The sequence below is a fragment of the Phoxinus phoxinus genome, assembly GCF_949152265.1.
Source record: "Phoxinus phoxinus genome assembly, chromosome: 10".
NCBI lineage: Eukaryota > Metazoa > Chordata > Actinopteri > Cypriniformes > Leuciscidae > Phoxinus > Phoxinus phoxinus.
In genome coordinates, this window is record NC_136885.1 from 32,500,049 (window position 1) to 32,523,861 (window position 23,813).

The window sequence follows — 23,813 nt, forward strand, 5'->3', positions numbered from 1 at the left end:
TAGTAAAAGCGCGTTAGTGTCACTTCATGAGGCTCAATGGGTCGGGCGAATCCATTAGACTGAATCCAGCTCACCTCAGTCGTGGAGTTTAGAGAATTTTTACCTCCACCAACTAAAAATACACCTGGATGAATTCTGCTGCATTCTCGCTGAAGAGACCAGTGTTGCTCTCTTCCAAAACCTAGGGCTTAAAATTAATCGTTTTCCTCAAAAGGCACGTTATTTTAGCCAGATTTTAAGGTAGCATCATATGCATAAAAAAATTAATTTCATTATTTGTAATCACAACTTTTTATCTTTTGTCAAATCAACTTAGATAATTAATGTAGTTCAGATAACATAATATTTCGAGTTTCTATTGATTAAACCAATCTCCTTCATTGCATTTACTCAATTGTTTAATTTCAATTAACTCTAATTTTTAAGGCAACCAGGTAGTTTACTTTTTTAAGGTAAACCAACAAAAAAAATTCACAGTGTAGGCAAGGCAAGGCAAGTTTATTTAAATAGCACACCCTAAAGTCACGTATACTGTATATTGATGAATAATGACAACCTTTCGGGGGAGCGGGTCTTTTATGTTTTTTTTTTTTAAAGAAATTAAACGATTGATTAAGACAATGAAGAAAAACTACAGAACAGTAAAATAATTATAATTTATTGTAATTAAATTCAACTATTTTTTCCCTAAAATATGCACTCTTAATTGTATGCCTAATATGGTAAAACCTCTTTGTTAATGTTTATTGTTTCATAACAGTCAATTATGAACTACATGAATCACCTAATGATACATTTTAAAATCAAAACGGCGGATTTTTTGACAAAAAAGTTCAGTTGTTTGGATCACTGAATATTACTGTCAATCGTTTAACATTTATGTTGTTTACGTTGTTAAATATGAAATGTTTTACTACTCATTCATCATTTACTCATCCTCATGTTGTTCCAAACCTGTATGTTTCTTTCTTCTGCAGAACACAAAAGAAAATATTTTGAAGAATTTTGGTAACCAAATATATTCAGTTCCCATTGACTTGGAATTTAAACTCAATGGAAGTCAATGGGAACGGTTGGTTACCAAAATTCTTCAAAATATCTTCTTTTGTGTTTCGCAGAAGGAATGACATGAGTGAATCATGACAGAATGATCATGTTTGGGTGAACTATTCCTGTAATGGACGGTAAAGCCTGCTGGTGCTTTCTTTGATTTGATTGGCCATCTCAATCATTTTGACATTAACAAGCACTGTCAGACTGTCCACATCTCCTGATGGGACGGTTTTGCATGAAAATGATAGACGTGAATCTCATGAAACCTGTCCAGAACACGTGTGGTCATAATATTATGAAACTAATGTCAGAATACAGAAATGAGGCTGCATTTCCATAAGTCAGAATGTAATTTCTTGTTTCTCCCTGTTGATTTGATGGTGAAATGCGTCTGTCTCTTATGAATTGTTTAGTGTGCGGATCGTTCATTAGGTTGTCGAGCAGGGAGTCGGACTCCCGTGGACTGTGTTCGGTCTCCACTTGGTCTCTCTGTATTGTTGGTAATGGTGCTCCAGCAGCGCCGCACAAACGCTGCTCAGTGATTGTGTTTTAATCGAAGGCTTTGCTCCCTGCGTGTACAGACGGCGATAAAAGCATCGACGCGTTTGTTTTGTCACAGACAGACAGCAGATATCAGGTCTTCTGGGTTTTATCTCTCCTGATGAACGCCGGGAATATTTGAGCGCGAGATTCTGAAGGAATTAATGCATAATTCATGCTGCTTGATAAGCTTTAATTAAAAGTGCTGTTTGGCATTGTGACGGGAATGAATGTGTGTTTTTCCTCGCCTGTCACGGCCTCATTCACTCGCATCACGCTCGGCTTATCAAAGGCCCCGTGGCTCCGCCCCCCCGCGCTGCGTTTGCATAATTTGAGCACCGGAGGGACGTAATTACTCGCCACACCGAAATGCAGGAATCTCCCCACTTACAAATGGAATATTTGCACTTTCCGGGATTCCCCACGGCATTGACAGTCTTCTGAAACGTGTAAACGTTGGTCTTCTCTCTTGCTGACCTCCGTTCAATTTGTTTCTGCAATGTGAATAATTGATCGGATGCTTCGAGGTTCTGATGTGTGGGTACATGTGCAGGTATATGAATTTCTTTACATTTTTACTCATTTTCCCCCCAACTTTTTAATTGAAATTAGAAAATTTAAATGTGTAAAAATAAATCTCACATTCTTTCATAATTTGCTTGTAATACAATTCAATTCAGACATCTTTCAGAAATCAATCTAATATGCTGATTTGCTTCTCAACTAAGATTTTCTATTATTATGAATGTTGAAAACAGGTTTGCCGCTCAATATTTTTGTGGAAACCGTGATAAATGTTTTTAGGATTCTCTGATTAAAAGAAAGTTCAAAAGAACAGCATTTATTTAAAATAGGAATATTTTGACTAAACATTTTTAAAAGTCCTTGCTGAATAAAAATATTAATTTTCCTTTTTTAGAGAAAAAAAAAACTTACTGACCTCAAACTTTTGAATGGCAGGGTATCAGTTTCCACAAAAATATTAAGCAGCAAAAGCTGTTTTCAACATTATTAATAATTAGTTTCTTGTTGAGCAGCAAACTTGCATATTATACTGATTTCTGAAGGATCATGTGACTCTGAAGACTGGAGTAATGATGCTGAAAATTCAGCTTTGATTACAGGAATAAATTACATTTAAAAATATACTACAACAGTTATTTTAAATTGTAATAATATTTCACAATATTTACTTTATTTTTGATCAAAATACTGTAAATGCAGCCTCGGCGGGCAAAAGAGACTTATTTCAAAAACATAAAACAATCTTCATTCCAAAGCTTTGACTGGTGGTGTAAGCATTAGTCTTCTCTCGCCCTGACCTCCGTTCAATTTGTTTCGGTGTGTGTGAATCATTGATCGGCTGCTCTGAGATTCTGATGTGATGTCGGGTCTTTGCTGCTTGATGGTGGGAAACATGAAATATTGACCTGCTCTGTTGTGGACAGAGGAGTGAATCCTGAGGACGTGCAATTCATCAGATGAAGCTGCAGGTGTGTGAAATCAAAGAACATGCGTGATTTACTGATCATGTGAATCACATCTATCTACTCATCATACAGTACTGATACTCTGGTTCTGTGTGTGTGTGTGTGTGTGTGTGTGTGTTACTGGGGACAAAATGTCCCTACAAAGATGGCAATATCCAAAATCCTTGTCTGTGTGGGGAAATGTTTTGGTCCCCATGAGGAAAAACTACTTAGAAATCATACAAGTGATGTTTTTAAATAAATAAAAAATTCTGTGATGGGTAGGATTAGATTAGGGGTAGGGTTAGTGTGACGGGATAGAAATCATTATGTCTATGGAAAGTCCCCATAAAACATGAAAACGCAACATTTGTCAACTTTATACGCAAAAGACACACTGTAGCATTACAACCAGCTGAGTGTAACTGAGCAGAAGGCTTTAGACACGATAACTGTTCATGTATTTGCTCAATATACACACATACACATATAGAGATAGATAATGTAACGTATTTAAAAATTGATGTATATCAAATGTAAACTAAAATATGTAAAGCTAATGAAATAACTAATAAAATGAAACTAAATGCATGTTGATATAAGTGGCTTTTCTCAGGCTTTATCAAAACTTGTTATTTTGTAGAATTTCTATCACCTTATATTTGAATTCAAATTGTTCTCGGTTCGCTCCATTTTTATAAATTGTGTTTGTTTGTGTAGATGATGTGACTGAGAAATGAAACGCACTGCATTGATGTGTGTCCTTAAACTCGTCCTCTTCCCGATGCTTCTGTCTAGTGAGGAACATCAGCCGAGCTTCACTTATTCCTCCGCGAGCCGAGAGCTCCTGCACACACACACACACACACACACACGTGATGCGTGGTTCTCATGGCCTAAATCTCTCCTCTGGTCTCAGGTTCTTCTTCTCTCGAGCCCAACCTCCTGATGTTATCCACTTCTGCTTTTAGCTATTTCATATTTGATATTCATGGCCCACTTTATCATGCCGGCTCATAATTAGCTCTTCTTATGTTGAATCGGAGGCCCTGGCATGATGTCATGAGCTGCGCGGTCTCAAGATTTGTTTAGCTCTAGGAAGCCGACACAGGAGACGCTTCTCCCTCCATACTTCACTGCAGGCATCTATTGTTCCTGCTATCTATCACTAACCATCTGACTATCTGTCTGTCGCTCTATCTATCTATCATTTGTTCATTCTATCTATCCATCTATCTGTCTGTAGTTTGTTATATCTATCCATCTATCTATATCATCTATCTATCTATCTATCTATCTATCTATCTATCTATCTGTCTATCTATCTATCTATCTGTCTATCTATCTATCTATCTGTCTATCTATTCATCTATCTGTCTGTCTATCTATCTATCTATCTATCTATCTGTCTATCTATCTGTCTATCTATCTGGCTATCTATCCATCTGTCTATCCATCTGTCTATCTATCCATCTATCTATCCGTCTATCTATCCGTCTATCTATCTGTCTATCTATCTGTCTATCTGTCTGTAGTTTGTTCCATCCATCTATCCATCTATCTATCTATCCATCTATCTATCGTTCTATCTATCGTTCTATCTGTCTATCTATCCATCCATCCATCCATCCATCCATCCATCTATCTATCTATCTATCTATCCATCCATCCATCCATCTATCAGTCCGTCTATCTATCTATCTATCTATCTATCTATCCTAATTCTATTCATCCATCTCAAGTGGTGGCCCAACATTATTCATCATACATTATTAAATTTTGAGTGACCCGTCCCAAACACAAGAGATGCCAAGTTCAAGTCCTTATTTTGGCTTAATAAGACGCCAGCGTCTGTTAGAGAGGCAACACCCTTCCAGAAATATCCTGAATACGCATCTCACAGAAAATTGACTACAGATACAGAGAAACGTGCCTGAAATATGAATATTCTTTGCAGAAGTCAAACTTCTCTGAGCTCCCTAAACACTGAAGCCGGATCTTAATTAAAAGCTGAAGGTTTATTCGGGCCGTGTTACAGTGTATGAGATTGTAAATATATGCAAATATGCAACAAATTTTCCAAGCAGATTTCCTCCTTTCCAACTCCTCCCTCATTTATATTCATGACCTGTAATTCATTAAACTGTGTGCATCGTTAAGTATACACAAAATAGGCTAATTAATACACTTGACGATAAGCTGGTGCAGCATGGGGTCGGAGATGAACTACATTTTCATCACTACACTGACACACAAAACAACAGCAAGTTTTGCACTTATACTTTTTACTTGTATTTGAAACACTTTTAAAGAGATTTTATTGCAAGCTTGTTTCCACCACAGAATTAAAAATTTAAAAGGTTATTGTGACTTTCGTTTTTATCTCTCATTTCTGACATTTTTCCTCACCATTGAAAGTTTATATCTCACAATTTAGACTTTTCTTTTCAAAATTGTGAGATTGTATCTCACAAATCTGACTCTATATCTCACAGTTCTGACTTTTCCCCTCAGAATCGCATGACATAAACATAGACATAAACTCAGAAATTTAGTCAGAATTTTTAAAAGTTGCAATTACAAAAAAAAAAAAAAAAAATCTTTCCGTGGCGGATACAAGATCCTGAGATTTTGTCCGTTACGGACTGTTGAAAAATTCACACATTAATTCACTCAATTCACTACAAATATTGATTTGACGCAATTAAAGAAAGATTCTAGACTGTATTAGATATTTTTATGAACTACTTATCCCATGATGCATTCTGTCTGTGTGTCTGATATATCTTTGCATCACTGATGACATATCTGCATCACATGCAGCCGATCCTCCCAGCGCGACCATCTGGGGTGTGTGTATGTGCAAACTGAGTCTGTGTGTGTGTGTCCATATCAGGTCTGGATTACTCTCCTCTGCCACGCTTCATTTAACCAGCTCATGCCCCATTAGTCAGAGCCCAGAATGCTCAGCATACACATATGGCTCTGGGCTCAATTAAAAGCTGATTATGCAAAGGAGCGCTGCAGTTTCTCCTCATAATTTCCATGTATTAATTCACCCTTCGGTTGAAATGTGCTGTACTGTGATCTGTCTGTCACACATACAGTAAACCTCGGTTTAAAGACAAAAATCAGCATTACAAATATGAGTGAATCTCGTGTCAAACATTTTATTTTTACTAACATGCATTATTTACCTTTCTTGAATGGGTTTACAATTTTTTTACAGATTTTTTTTTTTTTTTTTTTTTGCATTTTATTGTGTGTGCAAATATATATTTAACCTGCTGCTGCTCTTTGGTCATTTTTTTACCGAAAATGTTTACATTTTGTTTGTTTGTTTTTTAACATTGTTTTCTTCGTCTAAATGGTACAAAACTCTGTAAAGGTTTTGGCACTTGCTGTGAAAACAAAAACAAATCATGGACATGATATATACAGTGTGTTTATATATATATATATATATAAATATATATTCATGTTAAACTATAAAATCAAATCAAAAATCGAAATCAAGTACAATAGTAGCTGACTATGAAGTAGGGTATATATGTATATATTTAAGATACATTTTTTATTTATATATAAAATAGTTCTATATATATAATATAAATTATATAAAAATATATATTCAGTATATAAATGCAAATATTTCTCAAATATATACATGCATATGTGTGTATTTATATATACAATATAATTATACACAGTACACACACATTTATTATGTAATCACAAACTTTTATTTTGGATTCGATTAATCGCGATTAATTGTTTACAGCCCTACTATGAAGGCATTTTCTGGTCCCATATTTTGAAACCTGGGATTATTTTTGTCTCCATTTTTCCCTAAACCCTGGTTCATCTCTGACCGGAGACAGATTGCTCATAGCATACTAGAAGAATCACCTCTAGTTTAATCTGACAACGTCTCGGTTCAGTCCAGTTGTGTCGTGTGAGTTTCTGTCTGATGTCATTACAGGAGCGATGAGAGGCCGACAGCGTTTCTGAAATAGAACTGCTCTTCTTCATTCCCTATAATAATCCTACAATAATGTCTCTTCAGTTGACGTACATGCAGCAGATCCTGCATTCCTACTTTGGTTTGTAGTTCTAATTGTGTCTTTTTCTGGCATTCTTTCCATTCTGTTCGGTTAAGTTGCATCAAATGGTGAACCGATACTCAACAGCCTTGTTCCAGCTCTCTTTCTGGCTTTGCTTTTTTGTGTTTTGTGGACAGGCGTCCCTGTTTCCCTCGCTCACAGCGGCCCAGCAGACGGCCTGTCGTTTCCACTAATGAAGTGACACCGCAATGCCCAGTCGCCCGCCACAAACATGCAGTCGTGTTTTAATCCAAGCCGTAATCATATGCTTGAGAGAAAGAATCCCAAGGCTGGAGACCCAGCATGCATTGCAGGAAACCCAGAGGAAGTCGTCGGTTGCGACTCCACACTGTGACTCGACTCGAACTGAAATAAGTCGCTCATAATAATATCATCCAGGTTGGGTAGACGAGAGTTTGACCGCTCTCTCTGTTTGTAGTCTTTCCAAGAAGTAAGACATGCACTCGTGCTTTTACACGTGTATAGTTTTAACCCTGTAAAGGCTGACATATGAAATAATAGTCCGAAAAAAATCTAAATGATTGGAAATAGAAGAGTGTATTGAACCTTTAGACAAGATATAAAAAAGTCTAAGCAAATGTTTTGTATCATATTTGATACATCAGGCTTTTATTGCTCATATAGTATGATGAGAGAATATGGAGGCAACAACACTTCAATTTTATTCAGAGGGAACGCATGCAGTTTGGATCAGATGCTGATATTAATATGGCAAAAAAGTAAGATAATTAAAATTCTGATAGCTTGTAATGTAAATCAATGAGAGGATTTTTCTATAAAAGGAAATATGTATGGATTATCAGGTAAATGTTCATCTCCAGTCAGTCAGTCAGTCATATTTATTTATAGAGCACATTTAAAAACAAAAGCTGTTGACCAAAGTGCTGTACAACATGTAAGCAAGTATCCTAATGAATACACATAAAACCACAGATAAACAATACACAATACAGTACAATACCACTATGCCCACTTATGACCATAAGCAGCGGTAAATAAGTGGGTTTTAAGCAAAGCTTTAAAGTCAATGTATGTTGGAGCGGTCTTTATGTGAGATGGCAGATTGTCCAAGCTGTGGAGCGGCCACTGAAAAGGCACGATCTCCTTTTAATTGTAGACGTGTTCTTGGAACAGTCAGCTGTAGACTGCTGGTTGACCTGAGATTTCTAAAAACATTATGGTGGAATGAAAGGAGATCAGAGATGTATGGAGGAGCCAGTCCATGCAATCCCTTATAAACGAACAGTAGTGTTTTGAACTCAATACGATGTTTAACTGGAAGCCAATGGAGAGAGAACAATACTGGCGAAATATGTTCTCTTTTTTCTTGTTCCTGTCAACAATCTAGCAGCAGCATTTTGGACTAGTTGAAGACGTGACAGTAGGGACTGTGAGACACCCAAGTACAGTACATTACAGTAATCTAATCTTGATGAAATAAAAGCATGCATCACAGACTCCATGTCTCTGGGTGTTAAAAATGCCTTAATTTTCGCAATATTCTTCAACTGATAAAAATAACTTCTGACCACACTGTTGATCTGTTTGTCGAAAGTCAGAGCAGAGTCAAAAGTAACACCCAGATTTCGAACATGTGGATGGAGATTGCCAGATAAAGGTCCCAATTTACTGGCAACAACCCCTGTTAACGTAGAAATATCTTGAAATATTACTAACAATATCAAAGTTATTCTTCCGTTTACTTCAGTAAAAATTTCACAGATAGACACAAGCTGAAGGATGTTTTTTTAAATGATACTAAAAGTAATTTTACTTGCTAAAAAAGTATAAACTATCAATCAGACAACAGAAGGCATGTAGTAGATTGTGTGCAACTGGTTTTTCAGCAGTTTTGATCATGTTGATCATTTAGAGACCTTAGAAATGAGCATATCAAAGGATACAGTAGCTTTGTATGATTAAATAGCATCTCTAATCCTTGTTCTATTTGATCTGTTGTGTACTAACCTCAACTGCTAATCTCTCTCAACTGTTAAGTTTTAAAGACTTCAAGAATAAGAAACCTGGGCCGAGTTTAATGCTGTTTTTCTGTTGCTATTATAATGTAATCAAAAAGAAAATTGTTGTTCTTCTATAATAAGTGAAAGTTATTTAATGCATTTACATCGAAAAAAAAAAATGATGCCGATATTATTATTTATAAACTCTACCTTGAAACCTGGGTTTACAAATGTTTTTTGATAGATTATGAAAGATTATGCAGACAAACATTTTTCATAACGTGCTCTGATGCGTGTTTCACAAAAGCAGGAACATCAGATATCAAATATGATCCATCAGGCGTCTGAGGAAAGTTTATTTCTTCATCTCTCAATCAGCATTGCACTGCATTATATCTTTTAAAACTACAGAAGTTTGATCATAAAATAGGAATTTAAATATCATCTTACTGAGACACATTATTAGCCGATTTACAATCAGTGATGACTGATGCATTTTATTAGGGCTGGGTAAAAAATATACATTTCTCGACTTTAATCGATTCTCATTTTTATGAACCGATATCGATTCTTAAATCCCAATAATAGATTAGTCATCCTGTTTTCATTTTTACAAACCGACATCAATTCTTAAATCCCAATAATAGATTAGTCATCCTGTTTTCATTCTTACGAACCGATATCGATTCTTAAATCCCAAGAATCGATTAGTCATCCTGTTTCCAGTTGATGAATGAATGGAACTCTGTAGCGCGCATCCCATCCAATAAATCGCAATAATCCTTAATATGAAAAAAAAAAAATGAAACAAAGTCTCAGATTTTAAATTACGTCCATTTTCTTATGAAATTCAAAACCATGAATACCGTTTTAGTGCTGTGGTGTGAGATCGCTCTGGCGCAGCTCAAGAGAAGCGCATGATCTTCTCTTCCGCCTTATACCAGTTACAGCGCAAAATAAACATGAATGAGTGCCTGAAAGTGTGTTAAAAGATAGAGTACAACTTATCGAAATCCGTATCATGTCACATGGAATCAATCAGTGTTTCAACCGGGGAAAGACTTCAAAACAGCTTGTAAACCATAAACTCGTTAGTCAGCTAGAAAGATTAACTCTAGAGAAGAGCATTTTGCTAAATATATGCACCATAATATGTAGGGCTGTTAAACGATTAATTGCGATTAATCGCATGCAAAATAAAAGTTTGTGTTTACATAATAAATGTGTGTGTACTGTGTATAATTATTTTGTATATATAAATACACACACATGCTTGTATATATTTAAGAAATATTTGCATGTATATACTGTATATAGATTTATATTAATCTTTTAACAGCCCTACATATTATAATCACTATAATGTTTAATGTTTTTTCAATATTTAATGAATGTTTGAATACATCTGCCAAGTTTTTATGAAAGCCACATTTAAATGTTTATATTTCATATAACTTTATTATAAAAATAAATAAAAGTGCAATTTAAGAGTTTGTATACACATCATACATTTTTACCTTCAATAGTAGGCTAATGGACCATAGTGGGCTACAACTGACTCCCATAGTTTACAGCATTAGTCAAGAGATTTGTTTTCTTTGAGAAAATTTGCCATGTATTGTAACTGATATTCAAAATAATCAATATTGAATTGAATCGAATCGAATTGCAAGCTTGTGAATCTAAATATAATCGAATTGTGAAATTTGTGTCAATACCCAGACCTACATTTTATTTAATTAGTCTGCTAGTATTATAAAGATCTGACTGATTTCCAAGCTATTAGCAACTGCACCAGTCTCTGGCTCAGTGTTAAAGCAGTGGACGTTGATCTCGTGACTGTAAACCTCATGCAGGTCGTTCGGTGTTGCAGCGCACCGGAAGGATTGTTGTGTTAGATGGAGCGAGGGAGTGTTTGAGTGACAGGCAGCTGTTTGATGTGGAGTCCAGGTGAGATGGCTCGAGGCTGGGCACGTTACGCTGGAGCTCCAGAGTCCTGAACCGTCATTGATCTCCTTCATCTCGGTCTTTTCTGACAGGAGCTGGAAGGGCGTCTGACCAGAACGGCTGCGTGTTTGTTTTCCGCGCGTTTCTGACGGATAAACCCGGACTAGAGGGAATGTAGCGAACTCGTCTACAGGCTGTGTGATTGATCAAATTGTCCCGAGTCAACAGAGCAAACAAATCACATACACGCGAGGGCTTTCGAGAGTTGCCTGAGAAGCATTTAATGCTCTCGTGTGCATCACCAAACCGCCACATGTTTAAAGATTTTAAAGGAATAGTTCACCCAGAAACTACAGAGCTGTTGTTTACTCGCCCTCATGTCTTGTTAAAGTTGTTTTCCTGTATATGGAGCACAGAATTAATCTCAAAGTGTATCTCAAATCTACTGTAAAGCTACGAGGTTGTTAATCTATTTGCTTCTTTTAAAGCCGCATTATTTCCGCTTATTTTTTAAATAATTTTTGAATAATAATTTTAAAATAATGTAAAAATAATTTTTAAATAGAGAGGGTAGCGTAATAGAACCAGGGGCCAGTTATTATTATTATTATTTATTTATTTTTCATTATTTATTTTAATTTTTATTGATTATCACAAATTCTGTAAGTGTCTTGTCCTGATGTTATATGTTGAGGACCACAATGGAAATAAGTCCTGGACTTTATTGTGTTTTTATCCTCGATCGTATTTGATGCCTTTTGATTTTTTGATTTGTTTCATGTGTAAGGTCTTTTGGATACAATTAAATAAATCAAATCAAATCAAAATCATATTAAACAGTGGAATTTTTGATGAAGAATAACTACATTACCCATGATGCAATTTACACCAATCAGTGAGTCAAAAAAGCAACACGCACCAAAAGCCCCACCCACTGCTTATATGCATTGTTGCAAGGTTAGTTGATAAGGAAAGGAGGTTCAATATAAATAAACAACAAAACGTAAGTAAATTAAAGGGCCAGCCCCTCACGGACGACTGCCACACACAAATAAACAAAACACAACGTAAATAGTCCAGGCCTGATCCTCTCTCGAACTCCCCAGGATTGAGTTCCTCCGTGAGACACCGGTGTGCTTCGCAGGTGACGCTCATCAATCGAGCCCTGCTTGCCACATGCATATTTGTAAATGAGTAGTTTTATATTTCTCCATCAAAGTCTGTAGTGTTGTGATTCACCTCGTTGCTTATTGGCTTGGTTCAAGGCTTATAGCTCTTTATCGAAGACTTTTAAAAAATCCCTTTTGGAGAAATTAATGGAAAAAAATATATACTTCCGGAACGAACGCTGCTGAGAAAGGGGGCGGGAACTGTTGAACACCATATAAAGCATTAGTGTAATGTTATGATACTATTATGGTGCATTTAATCCTTTTTGGAGTGTGACAGGCTTTGTCACTTGGATTTGTCTTGGGGGAATTATTTCTTTAAGACAGATTCTCAGTTTGTGTTGTAACTGTACAGTATGTACTATAGATTGTACAAATTCTTGCAAGCAGTAACCAAGCAGAAAAAGATACAGAAAATAGTAAAGGTTATTCAAGAGCCCATCCTGTGTGATCGGCCTTTTACTTGTCCATATAGACAGTTGTAGCCATTCTCAGCTGTTTCACAGACACACACTCGACACACTGAATGCTTCTCTAGTGACTGTGACTGATGCTGATCTCTCTAATCAGAGACTTCTGACCTCAGATGAGAACAGATGAGCAGTTCATTGATCCACGTTTCTATTTATACGCATGTCCTCGCTGACTGAGTTGAGTTGAGTTGATGTTTAAACTATCACTTAAAGTAGCAAATAGAGCCCTGTTTGCTTCTAGTGCACTAGTTAAACAATAGGTTTAGATGTGCTGTTGATTTACTAAGCGATCAGACAGACCATTTTCACCAGGTGGACCATAAAAAAAGTCATGAATTGAAATCATGCATTGAAATCATGCAATCTCCCTAGCAACAGCATTGCAATTTCCTGGAAACCTCCCAAGCTCCCTAGCAACCACATAGCAACATCCTGGAAACCGCCCAAACACCCTAGCAAACGTATAGCAACATCCTGAGAACCACCCAAAACCCTAGCAATCGCATAGCAACACCCAAGCAACCACATAGCAACATCCTGGAAACCTCCCAAGCTCCCTAGCAACCACATAGCAACATCCTGAGAACCACCCAAAACCCTAGCAATCGCATAGCAACACCCAAGCAACCACATAGCAACATCCTGGAAACCGCCCAAACACCCTAGTAATCGCATAGCAACACCCAAGCAATCGCATAGCAACATCCTGAAAACAACCCAAAACACCCTAGCCATCGCATAGCAACACTCAAGCAACCACATAGCAACCTCCTGGAAACCATTCAAAACACCCTAGCCATTGTATAGCAACATCCAAGCAACCACATAGCAACAACCTGGAAAAAAGCTCCCTAGCAACCACATAGAAACGGACTAAAATCACCGTGGACATAGCGGTTGACAGCTGATTGGGCATTGGGCATTAGCTGTTGCTCAACCCCACTGGTGTAAAGATGTCCTGGAGGTCTTCCAGTTGTATTTTGTGATGCGACTCGCGTGTACGGCCGTGAGAGAGTTCAGGTGTGTTGAGAGGCTTGAGCGCCTGAGGCCGAGAGTCTGATTTATGGAGCAGAAGCTCTAATGGAGAGTCTGAAAGTCCAGTAAACGTCTCCTGTGATTTACAGCACTCAGTAATCAATGAGATGTGTGTGTCACTGATGGATGGCCATCTTTATCCACCAGACACTCCATCTTGTACGTCAGAAAGTGGGAATTTCCCAGTCTTTGAACAGGGAAGGATAATCTATAGGCAGCATTAGTGTTTTGGCCACTTTTACAGTCTCACAGTAAGTTGTTTTAGTGTGTCTTTAAGGAACAAACGCTGTCTTTATTCAGTCCTAAACGTGACAATATATTCACAATTATTTTGATGCCAATATTGAAGTAAGCAACATGAATCATTTTTGAGTTCATTGTTGTCCAGGTCTCAGTGGGACTGGGTTGTGAGAGTAAATGTTGACGTTAAGTTTTGTTTTATGTGTTTTTGAGTAAAGGGAAAGACTTGGTGATCGATGTTCTGTTATACTGGAGTTTCTGGGATGTTGGTGTTCTGTGGTTACTGTTATACTAAAGAGTGGAGCTTGTGTTTAGGTTGAGGTCGTTACTTATCCCATACATTACTGTACATTTATTAAAATAAGTTATATTTAGCACGCTAACTTGCCTTTGCCAGCTTGCAGTTAACTGAAAGAGATTAATTGGAGTTACTTTGATCGTATATTGGGCTTTACTGAATTCAAATAGAGCCCTGTTTGCTTCTAGTGCACTAGGTAAACAATAGGTTTAGATGTGCTGTTGATTTGCTAAGTGTTCAGTCAGACCATTTTCACCAGATGGACCATAAAACAAAAGTACCATCCAAACACCCTAGCAATCGCATAGCAACGTCCTGGAAACCACCCAAAACACCCTAGCAACTGCATAACAACAACATAGCAACATCCTGAAAACCACTCTAAACACCCTAGCAAACGCATGTGAAACGTGTGTGTGTGTGTGTGTCTGTGTGTGTGTGTGACAATTCACAATTCTCTATTCCAATTTCGATACCACAGCTAAAACATTATTAAAGACAAGTAAGCAGTAAGTAAAAAAAATAAAATAAAATTCCATGCAAAAGCACAAATAAATACAATATAACATAGATACAAATGAATTAAACAGTGTATTTAATGTAGTGTTCAGGTACAGAAAGTTAGGAAGAGTTAGGAAATATAAAATAACACTGCATAGTCTTTACTGTATAAATTAAACGTCCTTATTAATTAATCCTTCTTAAAGTACAAAAGTTATTCAGTCTAGAGCAGTGAGAGATTTTTTTCTTTGTCATTTGTTGTTTGATTAACATTAAACACACAGCTGCAGGAATATTAGGCTACTGTCACTTTAAGAGTGCATGCACGGATCTAATATACTGACACTGATGCACATGCCTTTACTTTCTCAACGGTTTACAGTCACTTAAAGGATTAGTTAACTTTCCAAAAAATGTTTTGCTGATAATTTACTCACCCCGATGTCATCCAATATATCCATATCTTTCTTTCTTTAGTCGAAGAAACGATTGGTGATTTTAAAAATAAATAAAAAATTATACACTTTTTAACCACAATTGTTCATCTTCAGCTGGCTAGATAAGACCCTTATTTCTCGACTGGGATCGTGTCGAGACTTTGAAGCTGCATAGAGACATTTGAACCTTCTTTTGAACATTGGGATAGATGGTTGCCATTGAAGTCCATTCTGTGTAGAAAAATCCTGGAATGTTTTCAAAAACCTACATTTATTTTCGACTGAAGAAAGAAAGACATGGATATCTTGGATGACATCGGGCTAAGTAAATTATCAGCAAAACATTTTTTGAAAGTGAACTACTCCTTTTAAGACATAACCGATTATGTTTACAAGGATACTCGCTATTTTTTGACATAATTTTGTGAGTTTGTCCACTCAAGCACAAGAAGGGCTTAGTTTAGAGAGCTGTCGCATCTTCTCGCGCTTGAATATTTAAATGATCAAGGCTTAAACTTTCGTGATTATGCAGCGCTTGCCCGTCAACTTTCCGGACCGTCGCTCACGTTGGTTCAAGTTCATGTATTGTTAGAGTTCATAAAAATGTTACCGCACAACTGGCGAGTCTCATCGTTTCATATTCTCGTAAACGTCGATTTTTACGCGCATACCTGTATGTCGTCGAGTGTTAATTTAAGCCCTAATTTAATGTGATGAAATGGGATTTTTGTAATGCAAAAAGTGATATTTCTTTCATGTGCTATTGGAGTGAAATATGGACCTGTTCTCACGTTTGGTGAGATGATCTTTCAGAGATCATGAGCACAGAGCTAAAACAACTCTCCCATAGTGCATCTGTGTGCGGGTCAGCGGCCAATCGCTCTCTGGAATGTGCAGTCTTGAGTGGAGCTCTAAAGCTTCACACACGCAAGACAAAACCATCACAAACACACGCCTCTCGAAACCACATGAAAATCCTGTCATGTACTCACTTTCATGAGTGTTTTTAGTGGAACACAAACGATTTTTAGAATGAAAATGAACAGTGCTTTATTCTGTCAAGCTCCTAAAAGATCACAACTGTTGTCCATACGGCTCACACACTATAGTTTAATGTCATACGATGCTTTGTGTGAGGAACAGACTGAAACATTTATAAATGTCATGTGAAAATGCATCATGTCAGGTTTGCCGTCAATGCAAATGCAAAGTTGAAATATGCAGAGCCAAGAGCTGCGGTCTATTGCTATTGGTCTGTAATTCTGCTTATATGTTGGATGACAGGGATGCAAGCATTTTTACAAATTATGCATAAGTTAAGTGCAAAATGCTGTGTTTTTTTCTGTGCATGTCAGACCTGTTTGTACATTTAACTCCAACAACTTTGACAGCCAGCGCTCCTTGTTCCCGTTCCTTCCCGTTCCCTTTGTGTGGTTTAAAGCAAACTGAACATCGATCTCAGCAGGACACACAAACTCTTCTTTAAAACCGTCTTAATGTAGTATTATTTATACTATTGTAGTATTTGTTCATATTTTAAATGAGCTTTTATTATTTTTCCCCCATTTTTTTTATTTGCTTTTGTTGTATGTGTGTGTATATATATAATTTATTTTTATTTTTATTTTTTTATATATAACTAATAATTATAATCATAACTGGACTAATAATAATCATATTTATTACTGTATACCGGTATATAAACTAATAAAAATAGCACTAATAAATTAAACTAATACAAATATATATATATATATATATATATATATATATATATATATATATATATATATATATATATATAAATTAATAATAATAATATTTTTTATAACTAAACTAATAAAAAATCACTAATAAATTAAACTAATATATATATATATATATATATATATATATATATATATATATATATATAAATTAATAATAATAATAATTTTTATAACTAAACTAATAATAATCATATTTATTACTGTATATATAAACCAATAAAATTAGCGCATAACAAAATTACATTTATACAACTTAATTTTACATTATTTCAGCTTTATTTAATTTACAGATTTGTTTTAGTATTTTGTTGTTATCAGTAACATCAGTGCTTCAGAGGCATATTTCAGCGAGACTGAGTCCCACATCTGCTGAAGAACTGAACTGTTGTAGACACACGGGTGATGATCGTTCCAGCCGGAGGCGAACGTGAGGATATTTATTATAGAGTTAATCCTCCCGGATCTCCATCGACTTTGTTAATTCTCACTTATTTATCATGATTAATTGAGGACATTTATGTAACATCGGCTGTGTGCCGTGGAAGGCTTTATTATTATGATTGATCCAAATGTAATCTTTAAGCCGGGAGCAACTGCTAACTCAAACAACTTGTTGTACGAGGAACAAGTGTACGAGAAATACATTGTGAAGAAATCATGAGTGGATGAATGGAAAAGGAAAATTGCAATCATTTACTCTTAGCATAATGTCCATAAACAACAAATAATAGCATAAATGCAGATATTTTCCTCCCACAACAAAAAATGTAGTGCACTGATTGTATGAATCTGTAAACCCTAACACTCAAAATACTTAATTGGTTTGAGTAGGACAAACTTAAATTAAACTAATTAGTTCAGTCAAATTAACTTTTATGAGTATTTAGCACTTTCTTTTTCTTTCAAGTTCACAGAACTGATATATTTTAAGTAACTGAACTGTTTCGTTGTTTTGAGTTTTATGAAATTATTTCTTTTAATTTAGAGGAACTTACAGTGCTATGCATAAGTTTAGACACCCATGCTAAAGTTGACTAAAAAGAGGAATAAAAAATCATCTTTTGGAAATTGAACTTAATGCCTTAATTTAAAAAAATAGGAAAAATCCAACCTTTAAGGACACCAATTTTCTTTGTGAATGAATAATGTATCGTAAATAAATAAATGTTCTTCCTTAAAATACAGGGTGCATAAGTTTGGACACCCCTATGTTAAATTCCCATAGAGGCAGGCAGATTTTTATTTTTAAAGGCCAGTTACTATATGTATCCAGGATACTCTGCATCCTGATAAAGTTCCCTTGGCCTTTGGGATTAAAATATCCCCACATCATCACACACCCTTCACCATACCTAGAGATTGGCATGGTTTTATTTCAGTTAGCCTAACAGCTGGTTTTTTTTTTTTTTTTTTTTTTTTTTTTTTTTTTTTTTTTTTAGTATTAGTGGTTTTGCTTTTATTTTTTATTTCAAAGTGTTTTTATTGTTTTAAATGTACATAACACAGACAAACCAACATACATTCTCTTTGTCATACAAGGCATCTCTATCCACAAACCCCATACTTTGAATACATTATCTCACATATCCCCTTTCGTCGTAGATTGGCATCCAAGGTTCGTACAAATTCTGAGAATGCACACAGAACACAAAAAAAATAAAAATAAAAAATAAAATAAAAAATTTAACATAAAAAAAGGAAAGGGAGATGAGAACCTAGATTTTTTAATCTAAAGAATTAGCATCAAATGCATTTTCATAATAATCCAAGAAAGGTTGCCATACATTCTGAAACCTTTCTGCTGAGTTTTGGACTGTAGTTCTTAACTTTTCAAGCTGGAGGAAGGACATAGTTTCGCACACCCAACGTGAGTGTTTTGGGGGTGAGGGAGATTTCCAATTTGTAAGAATTAGTCGGCGGGCTAACAGTGTAGAGAATGCTATTAATTGAGATTGGCCTCTTGAGACCCCAACTTTATTGTGTACCACCCCAAATATTGCAATGATAGGATCTGGATCAATATTCTTTTTACAAATGTAGGTGAAGGTATTAAATATCTCAGACCAGAATGTGCCTATGCTTGGGCATGACCAGAACATGTGGGCCAGAGAAGCAGGGGCTTGGTGACAACGCGTACAGTTGGGATCCACATTAGGGTATATTTTGGCCAATTTGGTCCTAGAGAGGTGCAGCCGATGAAATACTTTGAATTGTATCAACCTGTGCCTAACACAGATAGACGATGTGTATATTTTATGTATAGCTCTTTGCCAAATTTCATCCGTCAATTCTGTATTTAGATCCTCCTCCCACTGTACCTTAAGAGACAGAAGAGATGGGCATTGTATGGCCTGAATAGCAGTATATAGCTGGGAGACACCACCCGAGAGATGGGGCTTAACCGTCAGACAATGATCAAGAGGGCCGATATTTGGTTTTAAGGGGAATGAACGAAACTGGGAACGGACAAAATCACGGACCTGAAGATACCTAAAAAAATGTGTTTTTGGTAAATTTAATTCATTAACCAAATAGTCAAAAGAAACGAACGTGCCATCTACAAAAAGATCTCCCACACTGTTTATGCCTTTTCTAGCCCAGGTGAGAAAGGCTGTATCTATAAGCGATGGCTTAAAAAGAAAGTTTGAGGACAGAGGCATAGACACCAAAGCTTGTATGTGGCCAAAATGTTTGCGAAATTGGGTCCATATGCGCAAGCTGCCTCTTACAATAGGATTGTCCGTATGTGCACCCACTGCCACTGGCAGTGGAGCACACAACAATGAGGCCAAAGAGACGGACGAGCATGAATGTTGTTCTATTAGACACCAACTCGGACTACTCCCACCAATAGAAGCTCCATACCATATTACTAATTTGTGAATGTTTGCAGCCCAATAATAGTATAAAAAATTTGGTAGAGCTAGTCCAGCATTCTCCTTACGTCTCTCGAGAACTGTTTTCCGTACGCGAGGTATAGTTTTGTTCCATATAAATGTACTGATGTGTCTGTCAAGCTCCTTAAAGAATGATTTGGGTATGAAGATTGGGACTGTTTGGAATAAGTACAAGATCTTAGGTAGCGTTACCATCTTTATTGAATTAATACGTCCAGCCAGGGACAGAGGCAGAGTAGACCAACGATTAAGGTTCTCCTTGATCTGTCCTAAGGCTGATTTGAAGTTATTTTGGAATAGGTCCTTATATCTACTTGTGACACTTACTCCCAGGTATGTCATGGGACCCTCTGTAGTCCTGAATGGGTATGAGTCAAAGGATCGATTCCGAGCCAAAACATTAATTGGGAACAAAACACTTTTGGTGAGGTTGATCTTGTACCCAGAGGATTTACCAAATTGAGAAATGGTGTCTAGGCATTCTGGGATTGAAGTCTCCGGATCTGATATAAACATCAGCAAATCGTCGGCATACAATGACACTTTATGAACCAGGCCACCCCTCGTGATACCCCGTATATTGTTATTACATCGCAATGCCGCGGCAAGTGGTTCAATGACCAGATCAAAGAGAAGAGGGGACAACGGACAACCCTGTCGTGTCCCTCTCTGAACAATGAAATATTGCGAATTAAAGTTATTAGTCCTCACTCTAGCTTGGGGTGCTGCATACAACGTCTGAATCCAAGAAACAAAGACTGGACCAAAGCCGAATTTGCTTAGAGTTTTGAAAAGGTGTCCATACTCAATTCGATCGAAAGCTTTATGCGCGTCTAGTGAAATCACTATTTCTGGCGAGTGATTCGAATGTTTAGAATATATTATGTTAAAGAGGCGACGTAAATTGTGAAAAGACTGCCTGCCCTTTACAAAGCCTGTCTGGTCAGGATGCACAATTTTTGGTACTATAGATTCCAATCTTAAGGAGAGAATCTTTGTAAGTATTTTATAATCACATGTGAGTAGGCTGATCGGGCGATAAGACTCGCATTTAGTGGGGTCCTTGTCCTTTTTTGGAAGCACAGATATTGTGGCTTGGGTCATAGATGTAGGCAGCTTCTCTTGTTTGAGTGATTCATTGTAGACGAGGCACAATAAAGGTATCAACTTGGAGGCAAAAGCCTTATAAAACTCAATTGGATACCCATCTGGGCCTGGTGCCTTTCTATTTTTCATTGACCTAATTGCTTGACTAATCTCAGTTTCAAATATCGGCTGCTCAAGGATAGCCTTATCTTCCTCAGCTATAGTTGGGAGAGTTACATTGTCAAGAAATACATGGTCACTAGGATTGTCTGAAGAATATAAGGATGAATAAAATAATCTGAATTGTTCGTTGATGTCTTTGGAGTCAAGCTTAACTTCTCCATCCGCAGTTTGTATTTTTGTAATAAAATTGGCAGCAGAATAGTGACGCAGCTGGTGAGAGAGTAACCTACTTGCCCGCTCTCCATGTTCGTAAAAGTTTTGTCTAGATTTCAAAAATTTCTCTCCTGCTTCCATAGAGGCAAGAAGATCAAATTCAGTTTGTAATGCTATTCTTTTTTTGCGGAGGTCAGCTGTAGGGGCCGAGGAGTGTTGCTGGTCAACATCGTGGATTAGATTGATCAACTCATTGTAGCGTCTAGACCTGCTTCTATTAAGACGAGCAGTGTATTCTATTATTTGACCCCTAATATATGCTTTAAGAGTTTCCCAAAGTATTAAAATATCGGTGTCTGGCAGCTGGTTAGTTTCAATAAAGAAATCAATCTGTGTTGAAATAAAATCTACAAATGTTTCATCAGATAACAAAGATGTATTAAATCGCCAATTACATTGAATTGGCCTTCTAACCTGGAGCCAAAGCTCCATAGTGACCGGAGAGTGGTCAGAGATAACAATGCTTTCATAACTGCAAGACTTAATTGATGAAAGCATTTTTTGATCCAGCAAAAAGAAATCTATTCTTGAGTATGTTTGATGAACAGCGGAGAAAAAGGAATACTCCTTTAACGTAGGATTCTTAAATCTCCATGGATCTACTACACCACTAGAACCGCAAAAAGCATTTATACTAGTTGCAGATTTAGAGGGGGAAGGAGGGGCTGTAAATACTTTGGAACGGTCTAGAGAAGGTTTAAGAACCGTATTAAAGTCTCCTCCCAAAATCAGATGATGTGTGCCCAGCTCTGGTATACGGCCAAATAATTCTTTAAAAAAGTCTGGGTTATCCCAATTTGGAGCATACACACTAACTAGGACCACCGGCACGTTATAAAGTCTGCCCTGAACAATCACAAAACGCCCGCATTTATCACTAATAACACTGGTTTGTATAAATTGTACATTTTTGCCAATCAAGATGGCTGTACCGCGAAATTTCGAATTTAATTCAGAGTGGTAGACCTGTGATACGCATCCTCTCTTTAATTTAGGAATGTCTGTTGTGCGAAGGTGTGTTTCCTGTAGGAAAATTATCTCTGCTTTCAATTTGTTTAAATGTGAAAACACCTTACTTCGCTTTACAGGATGATTGAGTCCCCTCACGTTCCAGCTCACAAATTTAGTCGCAGGTCTATTCATTCCATCTGCAGAACCCATGGCTGATAAAGTCCAACTCAGTGCTATTATGAAAACTCATCTCCAACTCTGAGAAAGAAAAAGAAGGTAAAGGGAAAAGGAACAAAACCACAAAGACAGAAAAAAAACAGACTGTGCAGAGTAAAAAGAAAACTTTTAAATCACCCATTAACAACACAGACCCCTGCTGGTCCCTCCCCAAATGAGAGACTGCACCCCCCCAACCTCCCAAGCCACTATGAAGTTTCATAGAAAGAAGAAAATAAAACTTACCGAGTGGAGCTGAGGCCCCACACAAACCTTATAATAACCATTTAGCTGAACATCTATAACATTAACAAGACTAATTAGAACCATTACTCAATATCCCTGTGTACATGGAAGAGAGAAGAGAAAAAAAAATATATATATATATATAAATAAAAAGTATATATACATATATTGTAATATATATATATATAAAAAAAAATAAAAAATAATAATAATAATAATATAAAAATAAAGTTATCAGTACTTTGATTTCTGCATCTGTTAGAAAACGATTCTAAGTGTAACATGAAAAACCAAGCAGACATATGAATTCTTGTATATAAATAAAAATAGAAAATAAATAATTACATGAATAGATATATAATAGGCCTACTTTAAGACAGTCAAATTATATATACTTGTTTCCTACATATATTAGAAGACAGTTCTGAATGAAACATGGGGGAAAAAGAAAAAAAAAAAAATATATATATATATACACGCATAACTCCTCAGTCCGCATATGCAACTAGCCATCAGTACACCCACTGTCCAATGTCACTGAACTGATCCAATGTCCCATGGCATTACATTGCAGCGATATTGATCCCCAACAACAATTGGTTCACTCCAATACGCCACCAAATATACCGAGGTATGTAGCCGAACAGACTTTCACATTAATCACTCATAAGTCCCCTGACGAAGGTAACCGCCTTCTCTGGGTCAGTAAAGCTCTTCTGCTGGCCGTCCCGAGTCGTAATCCTCAGTTTTGCAGGATACAACAACCCGTATTTTACTCCCTCGCATTGCCGTAATAACTGTCTCACCTGTCCGAAAGCCGCTCTCCGTCGCGCCACATTCTGCGTGTAATCAGGGAACACTCTGATAGTGTCGCCATTTTCAGATACAAGTTTTGGAGATGTAACAGCCTTTCGTAGAATGCTTTCCTTCTCTTGATAGTAGTGGCACTTGACGACAAAAGCTCTCGGTGGCTGCCCATCTCCCGGGGCTTGCTGCAAAGTACGG

At 36.7% G+C, this 23,813-nt stretch overlaps 1 protein-coding gene across 6 annotated transcripts in view; it reads left to right on the plus strand.

Annotated features, from left to right (window-relative positions):
* The window catches only part of cdk14 (cyclin dependent kinase 14), a 180,191-nt gene that overhangs the window by 145,691 nt on the left and 10,687 nt on the right, over nucleotides 1–23,813 (plus strand). The window lies entirely within an intron of this gene.